Raw genomic sequence first — 19,136 nt, forward strand, 5'->3', positions numbered from 1 at the left:
ACGAAACAAAAAAAATCAATACAGAAGCAGAAATAAGGTCATAGGGCTTATCATTAGTGACGGACATACTGTACTCATACTTGACATTGCTTTCGGCACTTGAAATAGATTTGTTTTCCACATCATTAGAAAAACTTAAGAAACTTGTTGAGACGTCAGATATTTACCACACCCCGGAAGGCTACGTCAGTTCTCTGGCTCAGTTATATGTGACACCCTGTCTGTCTGGCCCATACATATATATTAAATTTATATACAGTACCATTCAAAAGTTTAGGGTCCCCAGGCCAGTTCTATAGCTTTTCTGATCACATAACAGTTCTGCTGTTATCACAGGAGATTTCTAATAATCAATTAGCCTTTTTAACACGATTAGTTAACACAGTGTACCATTAGAACATAGGAGTGATGGTTGCTGGAGAAGTGCCTCTGTATAGCTATTCCATTAAAGATCAGCCTTTTCTAACTAAGAATAGTCATTCACCACATTAACAATGTCTAGACTGTATGTCTGATTACTTTAATGTTATCTTCATTTAAAAAAATAAAGACATTTCAAAGTGACCCCAAATTTTTTGAACAGTAGCGTATATTTGTTATTCTATTCTTTATTTGTTATATATCTTATTATCTGTTTTTATCTTTTATTTAATTCAAACCACTACACAGATAAAAAAAGAAACTTTAACAAAATAAATACATAAATAAATAAAGGGAACAATGATACACATTTCTGAACTTTGACAGATAAAATAGTTAGTACTCAATAATAGTGGAGTTCGTGCCTGCATTGGGAAGCAGCATTACATGAATGTATTAAGTATTTTCTGCTCAGTGGAGTGTAGACACCGAAATAATGTGTTTTTATTACTTTTATTTGTATATTTATTTTGCTTTGTCACACACAAAATGCACATTAAAAAAATGGCTGACAATGTATGCATGAGGATTGGAGTCAAGTCTTAGAAAATTCTGCATATAAATGGCTCTCAGACAAACACACTCCTGCTGATTCAAACCACTTTGACTCACTCTCTCAGCTCAGTGAGAGTCTCTTATCTGCGGACGGCCTTAGTGTGAGCTGTGTGCGTGTGTATTAGTGAGCAAGGAGTCTGTGCAAAACACAAGTTTTCAAGTCTTTTTGATCCTTGCAGAATTTTGTCTTGGCCGGTTAATGTGGTACCTCAGGCCAGCTGTGAAACAGGGGTTGAAAACACATTGAGCCAATAAGAGTGTCCCCGGTGTAATCCTTTTAGAAAGGCTGAGCTTTTGAATTGAAGGCCACCGTCTTATTGAACATGAGGTGCACTATGCACAGTAATCTGGTTAAAGAAGAGTCTGTGTCTGGCTGCATGTGTGTGTGTGTGTGGCACACACCACAGAAAACACTTAGAGCAGCATGACCTTGGGAACAATTCGTCCTTGTGTCTCATCTTTTGTTCATATTTTAACTTGTTTTTCTACTTTCACACTCATATCTCCAATACAGGTGCCTGTATATCATGGACACGTGCTCCTTTACTCAGACACACACACACATATCTCCACAGCACTTATTCCCTGGTGTTCCTAAGAGTGTGTGCATGATTCCCCCTGGCAGTCCATTCCATTTTGCCTCTCTCTATCTTTCTCATATCACTCTAAAAATCGAAGGCAAGTGGGCAAGGAGATGTGATGAGAGGAAGAGAGTATCCCTACTGGGACTCTCTATGGACCTCTACAAAACACACACACACACAAGCACACACGCATCTAGTTCATCTCACCTCGTCCTGAAGGGATCAAGTGAAGAAAAAAAAAAGAAAGAGCTAAAACATGTAATTTCTCCTCTTCTTCCTCCCCAAATGACACCCAAAATAGAGAATTCAGATGAGAGGAGGGAAAGTGAGAAAGGCCATGGGGTTACAAGAGGAAGTGAGCTCCAATGAATTGTACTACTGCTATATTTAGCATTGGTTATAAACTGAATGACAACATTGAGTGACAACAAGGTCACTAAAGGTAATATAGGTAATACAGTAAAACATGTGCTCTTGTGGTTTCTTCAAAGACTTATATGTTACTTTTTTATTATAATCTGTCTAATTAGGTCTTTTTCACCATGGTTTAACCCTTTAAGAATCTGTGCCAACTTTTAAATTTACTGATGTGTTGTTATCTATGTGTTTTGCAGCTAATAGGTCCCAGCTGTAGTTATTTACAGGTGTAGTTGTTTACATTAAACACCCTGTCACAATCATGCACGTGCCTAATACAAACAGACATTCAGATAATAAGCAATGGTAATCATCCACATATTGATACAGCACAGCACAATATTGAGCATCAGTATTATTGTAAATGCAATAATAAATGTGAAATGTAGCCTGGACCTACAGCTCCCTTTTTCTTTCTGTGCTCTGCAGGACCTGTTAAAAAACTTTGATGCTCAAATCAATGAAATCCTCTTTTAAATGTCTCTGCTAACTTGCATGGTGCAACCAGTTCCTAAGAACTTATCCTGTACAAGACGTTTAAACTGCGTTTGAACTTACTGTACGCACAGCTGGTGCAACTCAGACACGTAGCTGATGCAACAGCCTGCAGAGACAGTTATCTTCCCTTTTTTCTTTAATAATAGGCAAGAACCAATGTAAATTATGTGCTGAAGCCCTGTCAGCTTATGTTGGCTCATGGGCAACACGATAACCTGTCTCTATAGTCAAAGAAAATGGAATCTGGACTTCAAGTTCATATAAATTCTCTACCCCATGCAGCACTTTCAACACCTTACACCATGCTGCACAGCATCTTAAAACCAAAAAGCTTGTGTTTAACCTGTCTGGCAGTTTTTTTCATTCCATGGTCGAACTTGGAGTATGACCATAATGGCCTGACTGTGAACTGTGAGGTTTGGATGTACACGAAAGAGAAAATTGCTTCAAACTCACTTTAACCTCCACTGTATATCTGAGAAATATGTACCAGATCACGAACGCTGCCTGTCTCACATACACAAACACTGACGCAGTAGCCAATCAGGCTTGTCTGTTGGATGTGTTCTTGACATGTCTGACATACTGACAGCTATTTCCCTGCAAGAAGATGAAGGCAAGAGGACAGTTATTCCCTCCCAGAAGACAGATCAAGAGGATATGCGCAGCAGCACTTGTGTGTGTGTGTGTTGTTACTGTGCCTGTTTTAAGCAGCACAACTACAACAGGCTTTCAGAAAAAAGTTGATTGTAGCTCTGGCTAAAACACAATAGCAGCCATCCGGCACACACACACACACACCCACAGTCTCCACTTAAACAGCGCACATTGGAAATTCTGACAAACAAATTATTGTACCATTCCACCCACTGTTCGTTTTATGATCTACATCTGCACCTCAGGTCCAATGTACTGTATGTGGCATTTACACAAGTGCTAAAGCAATCACTTATTTTAGAAAGAAAAGTGCTTTTGCATTACAATATCCTCTCAACCCTCTTTTTAACCCAGCCAAAGATCAAGTGGCGATTTTTATTTCTATTATACTAAAGAGAATAGGACTGAGAGAAAAAAAGAGAAAAGAAAAAAAACACCGCTTATTGCACACAATTTACTGAAAAGTTGAACTTTGTTTGTTTCGTGCAGGGAATTATTTCAGGTGGAAAACACATGGGGGTTCAGTGGATTTAGCCTGACATCTGTTAGAGGTGTATTGTACTGTAGGCACTCTGAAAAGGCACCTGCCTTGTAATACAACATAAAACAAGCCTCCACCATTTAGCGGCATGGAGGCAAAAGCATGTCAGCCAAGTGTAGGAACATTATCCCTCTGAACCCACATTTCTGTCTCACTTAGCCTTGAGATCTGTGTATTTTTTCCCCCTGTGGTAAATAAAAATGCCAATTTGCCAGGAGTAGCAATGACTGGAGAGTAATGGGACAGTTGGCAGTGTGTACAGTGTTAGGGGAAGTGATTTGGGATGTTGGCTGTGATGGTGGCCTTGACTTGAAACAAAGGCTCAGTGGAGAAACAATCTACCTGACACACACACACACACACACTGATGAAGAACCCACACCAGCTGATAAAACACATGCATAAACAGATGCATTTATAACTGCCACCTATAATGAAAGAAAAACACAAAAATAAACTGCAGACAACATCAGTGAGGTCATTTGTTGGCCTAGATGCCATTTCTGTATAAAGAACATGTTTTCTCCAGGAGCTACACGCATGAGCCCACATGTACAAACACACCACGCATAAAAAACTACAACACAAATAAATACATTCACAAGCTGCAAAACGTTGCTACATATGGATACACATTGTGAAACTGTGAACTGCAACATAACATATTTTTATAGCACATCGTGTCATATGCTATACACAACAATAATATATAATATTATTAATTATTTATTTTTGTAAAACCTTGTCACTTTGATAGGATAAATTGGTAATTTCATCACTGTTGCCGAAAATTACTGCAGCATTGCCATGGTAACATTTAATGAAGCAACAAACATTAAGCAAAATGAGTTTTGGTATCTAGAGAGGTGTATTATCACCACAAAGTCTTGATAAGAAGCTATTTTATTCATTGGTCTGATTTTGCAGTGGTGCTGTATTTTCAGCAGTTAAAAGTTCAGTGTTATTATTAGGCTAGAAGCAGTGTGGAAAAACTAAATATAAAACCAAACAAAGCCTTAAATAAGACACACAGAAGAAAACATGAGTAGCTACAAAATCTGCACTCTCATGATGATTCATGGTTTTTAGACAGAGAGAGAAGCAGTGCTGTGGATGTGAAGGGTTTAGAGGGTGAAAGCGCAGAGGCTTAGATGCTACTTACATCACTCTCTGAATAGACCCACATATGGCATGTCGCTCTTTGTCCCATTAGACCAGTTGGCTAGCTCGGAGGCAAATCATTTTTGACCCTGCTGCTACAGACGGTTGTGTGTGTGTGTGTGTGTGTGGCAGACAGACACACACAATAACAAAATGTGTGAAGCTGTCAACCTTTGGAGAGCGAACAGATTTCATCAGTACGGAGACTGAAAAACAACATATTTACTGTCCTTGGTAAACACATTCTGACACAGTACAGACAGGAAGTTTCTGACCACTGGCCTCTCTCTCTCCCTTCTGAATTTCTCTCATGTTTGATGTGTCGGGTATGGAAATATACCTGACAGTATAAGTTCACAGATTTGTATGAAAAGTTGACTTTATGAACATGTAGCCAGAAAGTAAGCTGCTAATCATTATTAGCATTAAAAGCCAATGGGACACAAAGTGGGATTCCATCCACATCTGTGCTGGGACTCGTGTCATGAGATCATAACACATAAGCCACAAAAATGTGTGATCTTGCACAAAAATAATCAATTTATCCCCAAAAAAGATTTTATCATTCACATTTTAAACATGCAGTTTGAGTTTGTTTTCTATGCTAATACACAAGGTGACTCATTTTGCAATCTGTAACAGCATGATGCAACTCTTAAGTGTATTGAAAATATCATTGAGTGTTAGCTTAGTTATCAATGGTAGTAATTTCAGTGGGCTTGTCCTGCTTCTGAAATCAGGGGCCCTTTCTTCCAAAACATAACTTTTGAAGAGTAAAACAGACTCAAGCTGAGGCAGGGTTTTGTGAACAATCACCTGATTGTATGTGTAATGATTCAGGCAAAGACATTTCTCTGAATAAACAAGAAAACATAAAAGCTGAAAGGGTGACCATTCACTCTCTGTGTGTATACTCTGCTTCATTGACCCAAGTGTTGTTTGCCATTTTATCTTTTTTGTTTTTTTCTTTCTCTGATTGGAATTCACTCTGAATGCACTATTCATGACTCCCAGAGTATACAAAAGACCGCAATCCCATTACAGCCCTCCATGCTCCAATCTAAAAGGCGTTGATTTGAATGGCTCCACTTTGGGTTACACCCATCTCAACCTGCTTCCAATTATTTCCCCAAAGCGATGACAGGTCAACAAAGGCAATTACATTCAAACGGTTTGAGGGAGCTATTTTCAACTCAGAAATAAGAAATCATTTAATATAAATTACTATGATTATTGATTTTTTTTAAAAAACTGCTAGTTTGAACAGTTTAAATGTTTTATAATTCAACAACCTCTTTTCATTTGCTTCCAATCAAACCCTGAAACTACTCAGCGGTCCACTCAGAGGGACAAAACACAGAAGAAGAATTATTAATAACTTCATGTGAGAACTTCTTAAAGAGACTGCCAGCTAGATGAGTCTATACATACACATATAGCAGGAAAAAGCTTCAAACTAAACATGAAGATTGATCACACTAATACATCTTTCTTGTGACAGCTCAGCGTGTTCTTCATCATTCAGAATCAATGTGAAATGTCAGATGTGAGTGTGAATCTTCTGCTTCGTCTATATTCTGCTGACAAAGTGCTGAGAGCATACTGTATGTATTACTGTCTGCTAATCAGCTTCAGAATGCCTGTTTTGTGAGGTGTGTGATAAATTGAACTGAACACCACAAGGGAAACGGAACCTGTTGTGCTATAATCAGCCTAAATGATATTTGGTTATGAAAAATTGCTTTAATCTAGAGCCAAAGTCGGCATAATGGAGCACAGCCATGCGTAGCGTGAGGCTTCAGTTTTGGTGAGGCTACCACCTGACACTTGGCCATTTGCTCATATTACGGCATCTGAAGAAGATGAATGCTTCACAGAAGTAATTAAAGGTGAGACTCACAGGTTTCTGACTTTAAAACAATGCTCATGCTCTAACATTTGCATGTCATAATTAAAATTTCTGTTCAAATGTAAGTGATGGGTGAGAAAATCAAACGGTGTGCCCTGAGTCTAAAGTGTGAACGTAGTGCATAGTGCATGTTCAGTGTGTTGTTTGTGTGGGAATTGTTTCCACGATATCTGGAAATGGTAAAAAAAACAAACAAAAAAACAAGGATCATTTCACATAATATTATAAAGTTTGTCCTGTTTTAACTCTCATCCTAAAAAAGTGGCAAAAACCTGGCCTGTCAATGACTTTTTTGTGTATTGTGTGTTTAATCACAAATGCTAATCACTACCAGACGTGGGCCTCATGGTGGTAGCTTAAAATGGCAGTGGTAGATGGGGAAGTTCTGTGTATTTTACGCCCAACCACAATTTTTACATAAAAACTAGCCCTGTTTTTGTTTTTAACTCATAACCAACCCAGACTGAAAACGAGACGCACATGAAGCACTTCATCACCACACTCCAATTTCTTAACAGGGTCTTTCATGGGTCCCGTATGCCCAGATGTGCCATACTGAGGTGTGTGATTATTGACTAAATGTGTTTTTCATTTGTCAGCACCAACACCAAATCCTTTCTGGAGAATATCTTGATTTTTTCTTCCCAGAAGCACCTGGAGCTGCAAGTGAAGTAAAAATCTGAAATCAGAAGCATATGAGCACCTAGGTATGTTTTTATTCAGACTTGAAAAAAAGGGAACCTGAAGCTTCTTTAAACAGCCGCAGTCTATATTTCAAGGCTCTTAACCATGCAGAACTGCATGCATCACTGCATGACAGTCTTATTGCTCTGCAGTGACCTAACCGTGAACTCCTACACAAACCCCTCTATGACCCCCATAACAATGTTTACAGTCACCTCTATACCAGGAGAGAGCAGGATAATCCACATTCATGTCCTTCATGGGAAGAAAAGAAAGTCCTTGTACCTCGCAGTAGTATCCATCACATGTTACAATGAAATGACATAAGCCATTCTACTGGCAGCTCTGTAACCATTTTTACAGCTGGTGCCATAACACATCTCACACACTGTATCAGTGGCCCATGACTGGCCAATGCTCGACACATCTGCTCCCATCCACAGAGTGCAGAGCAGCGTCCATCGGTATTCCAGGTAAGACCTGATCCCTATGAATATTTGAGCTGCTGGCAGACCAGCCACCGAGCACAGAGAAAAAAAAAAGATGCTGGGTTCAGTTCAAAGGCCTCTTAGTATCAAAGAGCCAAAGCAAATTCAGGGAGAGACAAGGGGATACAACAGCAGGTTGCAGAGGGAGATTGGGATTAGGTAATAATAGGCCATTAAAATCAAATGTACTCTTTTCACATGTTTTTCTCACCTACAGTGTATATGGATCACAGCAGCACTAATCAAGGTGTAAATACTGTAGAAGGAGACATTGTATTCGCAGATGGTAAGTCAGCACAGTTGGTATTAATCAATCATCTCGTAGATAAAGTGCCAATCCATAGTCAGATCAGGTCGTTCAGGTTAATGTGAATACAATGATCAAAGGCAGCCAGACGGCGCTTCCAGGTCTGCACTCCTCATCTGCACAGCTAGATAAATATTAGATAAATATTAGCTAATGTGCTCATGGTTCAAGGCCTAGCTGCATCAGAATTGTGGATTGGTGCATCTCTTATTGAAAAATACACACACACACACAGAGTTGATTAGAGAAAGGTCACTCCTCCTTCTGCCTCCTTTTCTGTTCACACTGCCATATTCAAGATGCATTTCTTCCATCTAACCCTCACACACACACACATGCAGAGACACACACACAGACTGTACAGAGATTTTAAAGCTTAGAGGAGTATAAACCTGCCCACAAATCCAAATATTGAATCATATAATTCCCAAGTGTTGAAGCAAGAAGGTGTAAGAGAACATGAGGTGGCAGCAGTGTTGGGATTTTCTGTTGAATACCTTCCAGGTGTGGAAAAGATAAAAACCTAAAGCCTCATTGACCCTCCCTCTGCTTTGTGTTACCTGCTCATGCTTTTGAGGGCAGCAGTGATGCCTCTTTCTTTTTATTCTGCACATTCCAACCAGCTAAAGAAACTCCAACCTTCATTCTCAGGAAAATAAATATATTACAGCTATGCATGATCAGAGTGCAGCGAGAGGAAAAAAGAAGGGATGAGCGAAGGGAAAAGAAATAGGAGCGAGAGAGAGAGAGGGAGACACTCATCCATTTTTCATGGCTGCTCACTGCAGCTGAACCTGCTGGACTGGAGAAAGAGTGAGAGAGGTGAAATTCAGGGATTTTTTTGATACAGCTAATCTTTTCTTTTTTTGGTGTCCTCACATGTTTACTAAACTTCACTGGGAAGGCCAGATGGAGGATTTTTTATTTATTTTTTTTTATTTCACAACTGATGCCGGCTGCAGCACCTTTTTCAAGGTTCTTCTGCTTGTTGTAAATTGATCAAGTCAAGTGTCCACAGAATTCAGACCTCTGTTTTTGACTACTTGTAATTCTGTGAAGCAGACTCAAGAAAGCATGGGCATCCAGAACCAGCTCCAAACACTGTGTAACACATGTGCAGCGTGTGGCATCTAAATTCTGACCACACTGTCAATACATATGCGTTTTACATACTGTATACATGTTTATACATTATTCAGTCTATTCAGCGTGCGGTGTCAGTCTGCCGTCAGTCAATTTCTGACTTCCGGCCCAAGGGCAGCATTTGGAGGTCATTTTAGCGGGAAGTCAGTCATCTGCTTTCAGATTGAAGCGCAGAAAGCTAATCCAATCAAATTCTCATAACTGCTGTTTATTAATTGTTCAGACTAATCTGATTACAGCAAAAGGCCACATGACCTGCAAAATGATAGCATCTGATAAAAATCTTATGCATTAGTCATACACCAATACTTTATTTTGCTCATTTATGAAATCTCACTATCTTCCTTTCGCTGCTGGTGTGTGTGCATGTGAGCGCGTGCACCACTGAAAATCCGGATAACCTTTCAGATGATAATCTTCTCCCCCATGACTCACACATTTCCTGAGCTAAATTATGCTAATGCAGCATTTGAGCCACCGGCTGTCAGTGAGAAGGAGACTGAGCCTCTCTTTGTGTGGATCGCTGTATTTTGGTGCATGATGTGAAAGGCAGTCGATAACAGAGCGGAGGAACTACATAGTTTTCTAGGTTTTTATGGCTAAAGGCATGTAGTCCAATTTGAGATATGGGGGCACATGTGAAGAGTCAGTCACACTATGTGTCTTAATGACTTTGTTGACCCGCTGACCTTTTCGCCGGTTTGACATTTGTTCAGCAACAACTAGATGGATTGCAGTGAAATCCAATACATGCAGTTTCACCATAACTTTGGTCATCATCTAGTAACAAAGCTACTACACTATGTTGCTATTACTATACATTGGTAGTACAACATGTATGTCATTGGTAGTGAAAATAATGTAAATCATCATCCATCATGGGCCACTTTCGTTGAACCAGATCAACAAATGACAAAGAGCTGCTGAAGATCCTTGAAATGAAGGAGCAGTAAGCGTATTATGATTTTATGATTATGTTAAGATCTCATTTAGGGAAATATCACCAAAAAGCTTCTCACTACTCACCATAAGCTACCTTTACACCTAAATTGCCCTTATTACTAACAGGCCTTCTTCACGGGATGTTGATTTCATAGCATCGGTGTGATATTAGTGTGACAAATACCCCAGTCCCAAAGTTAAAACAGAGTATCAATGTATACACTTAAATGTTGGGCTTGTGCATTGCTCCTGTTTACATGACTATCAGGAGAGATGCCATCCCTCTAGTATACTGCTCTTAAAATGCATTACTTCAGGTGCAGTGTATGTGAGACATTTGACATGAGGCATGCAGTTGTTGCAGCTCTTGTAACTTTGCATGGGCACTGACACAGTGTGCTGCTGGCAATTTATGGACAGGCGTTTAATAATGTAATGCTGTGAGGAAACGGATTCTTTCTCCACCTGCTCAACCTCAGGCTTGTATTCACTACTTTTTCAGCTCTCCACCAAGTTTGGAGAAACACATGTGGATTTTGTTAACTTCAGATACTTATATATTCAACTTTCCTCTCTGCCTCATTTTTTTGCCCTGACACATAACCATACAATGAGGCCAATTAAAAATATAGTTAATGTATTAGTGATGGCAGTGTATGGTGTTTATTGTTGCTCTGAATTGAATTATAACTTTTATATTACAGGAAATCAGTGCTTGTTACAAAAATATGAGGGTTTTAATAATACAAATAGCAGTACACTGGCTTTATTCACATACAACATCTATTAACTGCTACACCCCTTACCCATGGGGTACTCTACACTGCACAGATTTATCGAATAAACCGGCAAGGGAATGTAAAGTCACCAAACATCAGCAACCCTGCTTTAGATCCAAAAGATTGACTCCAACATGAAACTGCAGCCCGGACATAAACGAAGATTGTCTAATGCATGTCAACATGTGAGCTTATCTGCTTTTTGTAGTATTTAGCAGAGCAGCAGTCTGCCTGCAGCACGCCTGTTCATATCCGTGTAAGCCATCCTATCTGCGTGTATATGCACACCCCTCAATGTGGATAAGAGAGTAGTTTAATTATAGTCTGATTACACCTCAACATCTTTCCCTTCATCCCCCTCCTCCTCCTCCCTTTCCCCCCTCTTCCATCACTTTCCATATTACAAGGCCTCTTGTTCCCTATTAATGAGATGCATTAAAATGGATAGATTATCACGCCACCATAACCCCCTCCCCGTTTCTTTCCTTGCATTTTAAGGCATTGCAGTTCATCCGCTGCCTGTTACCGACCATCCATATTGTCTTCCACTTCATATTCTGCAGGCATCGCCCTCTGCAATACTTGTGCTGCACTACATACAATTCCCCAAGGAGCCAGGATACCAGTTAATCACTAGTTAAAGGAAACAATTTGTGTGGAGGCTGGATGAATGGTGTTCTTTGTGGTTTAAAGTTTAAGTAGTGTAATTATTGCTCAAGTTATCAAGGCGGCTCCAAGAGACAAATGCACAATGAGAGGCGAGGAACTTTAAAAGTATTCACGAGGCACTTTCTATAAAATCAGTACAATGATGCATAACTATTTCCATTTGGTGCAATTGAACCATTCTACCATCTTTATAGCTGTAACAATGTTGCTGAGAGTTCTTTTGCACTTTTGTTAGATTCATTGTCGATTTACCCCATAATCAGATTCCACCCTTAGCTGCAATTTTAATCTCCCATAATCCTCAGAAGTTTCAGTCCCATCACATGATGGGAAACTTCTCTTTGTTTGATTAGCTAAGTTCCATTTTGTTGACATCCCTCTCACTGTAATTATCATTTAGTTGCCGACACCTTTGAAGCTAGCTTGTCAAACACTACAGTATTTACCTTGGAGGAGATGAAGCCAGACAGGTGGGGATGATCAGCTTCCCGGCTGATTAGCTGCAATGTGATCTTACTTACAAATGAGCTGAGACATAATTAATATGTAAGGGAAGCTAAAATGTGTACCATTCGAATTTAACTGTGAGGTAAGGTAAGTTAGTCAGGTGCAGGAGCTGCAAGGATTCCTGAAAGTCAAACATAAACATAAGCTTTCCAGGTTTTGAAGATAGCAGGGGAGATACAGTATGTTATGCTCCACAAAAGACAGGAGGCACCCGATGTTGCGATTGTAAGAAAAAGTTCCATCTTATCTCTAGGATTTTTTTTTTCTAAGGAGAAAACAAACACCTCATCATTTTTTCTGTCTTTTTTTTGTAATTTCCCGCTATCCCCCCTCCCTCTCTTCTTCATCTTTAATATCTCTCTCCTTCTCAGTAACGGTTCCACACTGTCAGCCAGTTCTTGCCTATCTCTGGCCCAAAAGTGGCTGTGCTTGGCTGATTCTACTGATAAGAAACTGAATGCCTGCTGTCCACAAAGGGGGAGGAGAGGGAAGGAGGAGAGGAGAAGTGGGGGAAGAACAGGAGGGGTGTGGGATGGGATAAGAAAAGCAGTCACTGTTTTGTAAAAATCTGTAAAAATGCATGTGGAGTTAAGTTTATGTACTTAACTAGTGAGACACACAGCTACTCTCACCTGTGTGTACAGTACCATACAGTAAATTATGTTCCAGGGGTATTTAAGTGAGCCCCAGTGAGGTACTCCATCACAAAGACCCCCCCCCCCCTCCCGTCATGGGCTGCTGATACTGTATCAGTGGAGGATGATGAATCATTTGCATTTACATCAAATGGTGATGAGGGGAGTAGTGGAAGCAGTGTGGGAAAGAATGAGGGAGGGTTAAGGTCAAGTTGTACTTCATAGAGGAGACACTAATCTCCTCTGGGGGGAAAGAAAGGGAGTTGGAGGTGGGGTGAGGATGGGGGAGTATAGTGAAACCATATTGAACTGCTGTCTGGGGTGCTGCACCGGAGTAAAAGTGGGCAAACAATAAAGATAAGCGTACCTGATAGACTGTAAGAAACCATCCAGGATATCACCCATAGGTTTGTGAAGAGAGAGATTGAGTCTCAATGAGAGGCTCTGACTGTTTGGCTGAGCTATAAGTCTTACTTTTTATTGCACATGAATGTATTATGCAACAAATAGACGCACTAACAAGGTAAACAGCAGTGATGAAGATCTGGAGCAAATAAACAGTCTAAGTCTAAAGGAAGCATGAAAAGTGAGACAGGATTCAAGGTTACACTGCTTACCACTGACTAACACAGAGGTTTTAGCTGATGTTATTGAGTGAAAATATGCTCTGAGTGTTTTCTGATGCTTTTTTATTGAGACAGCCAGTTTCTGTAGAAAGGGAGGCCGCAGAACTGATGATGTCAGTAGTGTGGTGGAAACTCAAGTGATGGTCACAGCATGTTTGATGGAGAGGGCCGATACCGCCATGTTTTGCTCTGATAACTCAAGAATTTTTGCTGTAAGCCCACTATCAACTAACTATCAAACAATAAATCTCCTATGGACAAAGCCTTTTTGACTATGAAAATTGATTGAAATTATGTTGCTTGAGTCTTTTTCACTGTACATTTAAAACTGGTATTTATTTGATACCTGCCTACTTTAGTTAAGATTTGCTTAGCAGACCAGCAACACTAAAAAACAAAGGTCAAGAAGTCTGCAGCAGTTTTTAGAAAATATACTTCTTAACTATGTGGCAAAGTGCATTGTAAAAGTTGTGTGTGAAAGGTCAGATATCTCACAGCATATGTTCCCCCTGTCTACACTGAATTGTGAACAAATGTATTCACTTTAGCTTTTTCTTCAGTTTCTGTGAGTGGAAATGTGGACGTGCAGATGGGGAGCCAAAGTGAACAGAAAAAAGTCCACGTTTTTCAAATCTACCCATAATATTACCACCATGGTCAACATCTTGAAGGAGATTAAGATTTCTGTTTGAACTGCAACCCTAGGTTTGCCTCTCCTGTGTTGGTTGCCAAGACAAGGTTTGCCATGAGGTTTGTACACAACCTCTGTTGGAGCAAAGATCATAGATACATACACACTCTCTCTCCCACACAGAAGCAGGCCAGTGTGCATGCTGTGAGCAGTCTGTGCCCTTTGCTGCAGGTTTCCTGCTGCGCTACACACAGACCAATGCTCTTTTCTCTCCCCATATTCCCAGTGCTTGCACATAGTGATCTCTTTAATGACTGCTGAGAGATCAGATCTTTATTTATCAGACAGACTGAAGAATAAACTGCATCGACTATCTTTACTGAGTGTTTGAGCATCAAATCCTCTGTCACAGTGACAGATATGTGCAAAGCAGTAACTTAAATCTATTGGCATACCACAGAGAAAGCAGTGAGTGACATGTTAAATGTTAATCTATGGAATGACTTTAGTCTAATTTTTCCAGAATCAATAAACATTTCAATTTCAGGCTGCAGTGTTTCTATCCCAAACATTCCTAATGATGCACAGACAGAACAAACAGAAGAATATGAAATAAGGGGGCATTAGGAGGGAAAGTACAACTTATGTTTTTCTAGTCAACTATTGGCCTAGATACACAATCATTCTTTATCAAATATAACTGCGTGAGAAAATAGGGGGAAAAGTAAAGTCTAATTAGAAGCTAGTCACAGTGACGTCAGCACCATCTGCACATTATCCTTACGAGGCTTCACACAAAGCACTGTAGCTAGTGCACCCTCATATCGCTATGGAGACCAAAGGAAGAAATCTGATTGATCTAGCTTTAATTAAACAACAAAAATTACATGTTTTTCTACACATCCTTCTCCATCTCATCACTATCAAAAACGCCACGTAACTGGAAACAGGTGCTAGATGTACACTCCAGTGCATAGTATACAATGTTTCTAATCAATATCACACTCACTTCCTAATCTATAATGAACGAGTGCACCTTTTGAAATCCACAGATAAAACCGCAAATGAAAGGAAAATCTGGATTTCTGGTATACATTTTTCCTCAGCTGACAAATAGAGTGGTATGCATTCTATTGGCAGGAAGTCAAACATACACACACATGCTCAATATGTATGTTGGCTAGGACAGGATGACTTCCCTGTGTAGCTCTGTTGGTTGCAGCAGACTGTGACCTTCTGTGTGCATATAGATGCATTGCAGATTATAAACTGTGTTTAGGTTCTCACAGAGACCTGTTGACAAGTGAGGTTGAAAAAAATCACTATAAATTGACAAGTGGACTGGTGCAGCACTAATAGTAATGTTGTTAACAGGGAATTGAGCCTGAAGGTGAAGCTCTTGATGCATCCATATCCTTCAAACCCTCACCTAGGACTATGACCTTTGGATATTGACCAAAAGTATGGCATTACAAGCAGCTAAGATGAGTTTCCTGCTGTGGGCATCTGGGTGAACTTCAAGATGCCGAGATTTCCTTATGATCAAAAGGAACCAGTTAAAGTGGTCAGGGATAAACTGATCACTCCAAAAGACATGGACTTGCAGGCACCAGATACAAGACTACAGATCCAGGTAAGAGTGCAGTACACTGGTGTCTACAGCATATAGGATATTTATAGTCTGGCTAACAATCACAATCCAAGCCTCTACCCCACACATGCAGCAGGCTTTGTGTACTTTGATGACAAAAGTGCAGGCAGCAAATGAGTAGACAAGTCCATAGCTGTGTCCCGGTGGACTGTGTTTTTACCCTGATATGTGCCAAACTAAAACTAACATTCTTGCAGATACACACATACACACACAAACAGCCACAATAAGGATCCTGGGAAAGATATTGCACTGTAACTGTAAGAGGGATGTTCAGGCTAACCTTACCCTGCAGCCAGCTCTGTGACAGAATAAAGATGGATGGATAGATGTGTCTCCTCCAATGCTACACATGAAGACTGAGGCTAAGTTGACTTGAAGTCTTTGCATTTTCATTAAACTGCTGCCTATCAGTCAATTAGGTTGTAACTAATCAATTAAAATCCAATCATTGTCAACCGCCATAACCAATCAGCTTTATGATGGAAGGTCTAAACATCAGCCGGATGTCTCTGCCTGCTTCTGCAAAGATAAAAGCAGGAGAGCAGAGAACAGGAGAGGTCGCTCCCAAGGACTGTTCAAATGTAGCCAGTCTAATGACAGCAGATAAGAATCAAGGCTAAAAGCAACCTTGATGAATATGCTAATAAAGGTACACACACAAGCTGCACTAAACTTGTTCATATGCACAATGATGAAATTACTTTTTTTCTTTTTGCTTTTAAACATCACATTGTTTCCTCGATGTTTCAGCATGCTCAGATTCTGCAACAGTGTTAAAAATGAGAGTTTTAGCAGGATGCTGGACCCCAACGGGCCAGCTCATCCAGTGAGACACCAGCTAGATGTCTGTAATGTATACTTTTAAAAATAAAAAGAAATGAAACTTACAAAGGAAGATGAAAAGAGTTCAAAGAGAAACAACTTTGCCATTGTTCTCCTCTGGTTGCATGGAGCCGGGCTTCTTTGATTGCTCTTAACAAGATTACAGTTCGGAGGAATCCTAACAAGGCTGCGCTGTTAATGAAGGCAGATAAGATAAGGGCAACACAAGAAGATTAACAGAGAAATCATTGAGACGAATATAAAAAAATGAAGCAAAAGAAAAGAATGCAAGTATTCGGAAATAATATCAATAAAAAAAATATCTCGGTTACACTTGAAAATGCTCTGTTTTGGTTTGTATCACTCAATAAAGACCCATTATACCATGAAGCATTAATGCTCAAAAAAGAAGCATGCACACGTCTGTGTGAGTGTCATTAGACCTGGTGAGAGTCTATTAGGTAGGTGGGAGTTGTGAAGGTAATCCCCTTGATGTCTCTGCTGCAGAACCACATCACTTTCTCTCTCTTTCTCTTCTCGTCCCTCTATCACTTTGTCTCATCACCACAGCAGCCTAATGATGATGAAGCTGTGGACTCAGCAAAGGAGTCAGAAGAGCATTACCCATGTTGCACACACACGTACATCCTGTGTAATGGTTTCTGAGTGGGGGAATGGGTTTATGCTTTAGCTATCAGCAGTGCCTAATAGCTCGGTTAGGGCAACAGTGATTGGTATGGTGTGTAATTTGAGATTAGGTGTCTCTTTGTGTGGCATATGTCAGGTGGGTCCTACAGCAATCGGTTCTCTAGGTGGCTAAGCCTCAGTGCCATTGTTCAGGGTCAGACCTTGACTGTAATCTCAATGTAAGTATGTGAGCTTCATTTGTTCTCAACATGCAAGGTGATATGAGAGAAGTCAGAAAAAGCATTCTGCCTCATCTGTCAATAGCTTTACCCAAAGCTAGCTCCTTTCCCTGAGCTCAGAATGTGACCGTAACAATGTGCATTGAACAGAACGCTATAGAAACATACAAGCCATGTATGAAATACATTGAACTATATAGTTTCTCATAATTTATGTTCTAGTTTACACAATGTTGTGGAGAATACTAAAAAAAGATGTGGTCAATCAGATATGAATTATATTATCACACTACACAACATGCAGTATTGTTGCATTAATTAAGGACTATTTGTTTGCTGCTATAGTTTCGTAGATACGGATATGTAGAGATTAGCAATCAGAGCTGACATCACACATGTTAGTGGAGGATGGGCGGCTGACTGCTAATTAACAGCTGATGCTACACAGCTAGGTGGAGATGCTGAGCCTGGAAAGGTGAACTGTTTGATGTTGTTGCTGATGTCTGTGTACTAATGTTGGAACATTGCCATCCATTTTTTTTTTCATAAAATATACTATGATGAGCAAATCTCTGGCACAAAAACAAAGAGCAACTGTAGGAGCATTCAGATATACAGTGCCATTTGTGAACTGTAATAAAGCAATGTTGATTCCTGGGTGAAACGTTGGATTGTATATTAAGAAAGTGTCTAAAGAAAGGGAGAAAAGCACAGCTCTGGTCATATCGTGAACTGCAGCTTCAGGCAAGGAGAGTTAGCCAGCACTGTGCAGTACAAGCCTGCAAGCAGGACTGTCTCTACAAAAGACGGAGCATCGTCCATCTATATTTATTTCAGTGGTCCACTGGAAGGGACAGGACTTCACCTCTTTGTCAGGAATGCCATTAACTCCCTTTCTATTGTTCAGACTGGTCATTCCTGTCTTTGTTCTCTATCTAAAGTAACTTCCCTAAATAATAAAAGTTAAGAAATAGCAGGGCCTGCCTGTGTATAAGACCTTCATGAAAGTGAAAGCTATGCAGATGAGAAAAATAGAGGGGAAAATAGAAAAGTCTGTCCTCCAGCACTCCAGTGTTTGTGTTTTTGCTAAATAGCACACAGTGGGTAGCCCACAGTATGTACTCTAATGTCCATACTGCTGACTGTGTATGTCTCCCCCGCAGCAGATGGATAAGTGTGCTTGAGCTCATGCGACAGATAATGAAAACAGATTTAGACCAGACAGAATCCACAATAAATGCACATGCACACGTGCGTACACACACACACTTTGGCTAGGCTCAAATATATAATACAAAAGCATGCAGTAAAAACCTGCACAGACGCCACCATTGTCTCCCATTAAGAGCTATGAAATCTCATTAATGTGCATTAGTGTGTTTGGGTGGGGATTTGGGTGGTGGGAAGATTGAATTAGGTCTGAGCTCAGCTCCCCTCAAAACAATTATTTGTCTTCCATCAGCCTATTAAAAAGCAGCTTCCAGTGAAGATTACAGTGTGAGGAAAACAGTGACGCCGGCGTGTCACTGTGTGTTTGTGGTCTTTAGCAGAGGATATTTACACCGGATGGCATCCTGAGTCCCTTAATGACTGTGAATGTGATGATCCACGGTAAGTTTTGCAGGCTCATGAAACACTGTG

General features: G+C 40.1%; 1 protein-coding gene across 1 annotated transcript in view; it reads right to left on the reverse strand.

Moving 5' to 3' along the window:
* The window catches only part of LOC114445041 (calsyntenin-2-like), a 219,611-nt gene that overhangs the window by 149,356 nt on the left and 51,119 nt on the right, over window positions 1-19,136 (reverse strand). The gene's annotated exons all lie outside the window — the stretch shown is intronic.

Source organism: Parambassis ranga, chromosome 13, assembly GCF_900634625.1.
Source record: "Parambassis ranga chromosome 13, fParRan2.1, whole genome shotgun sequence".
NCBI classification, from domain to species: Eukaryota; Metazoa; Chordata; class Actinopteri; family Ambassidae; genus Parambassis; species Parambassis ranga.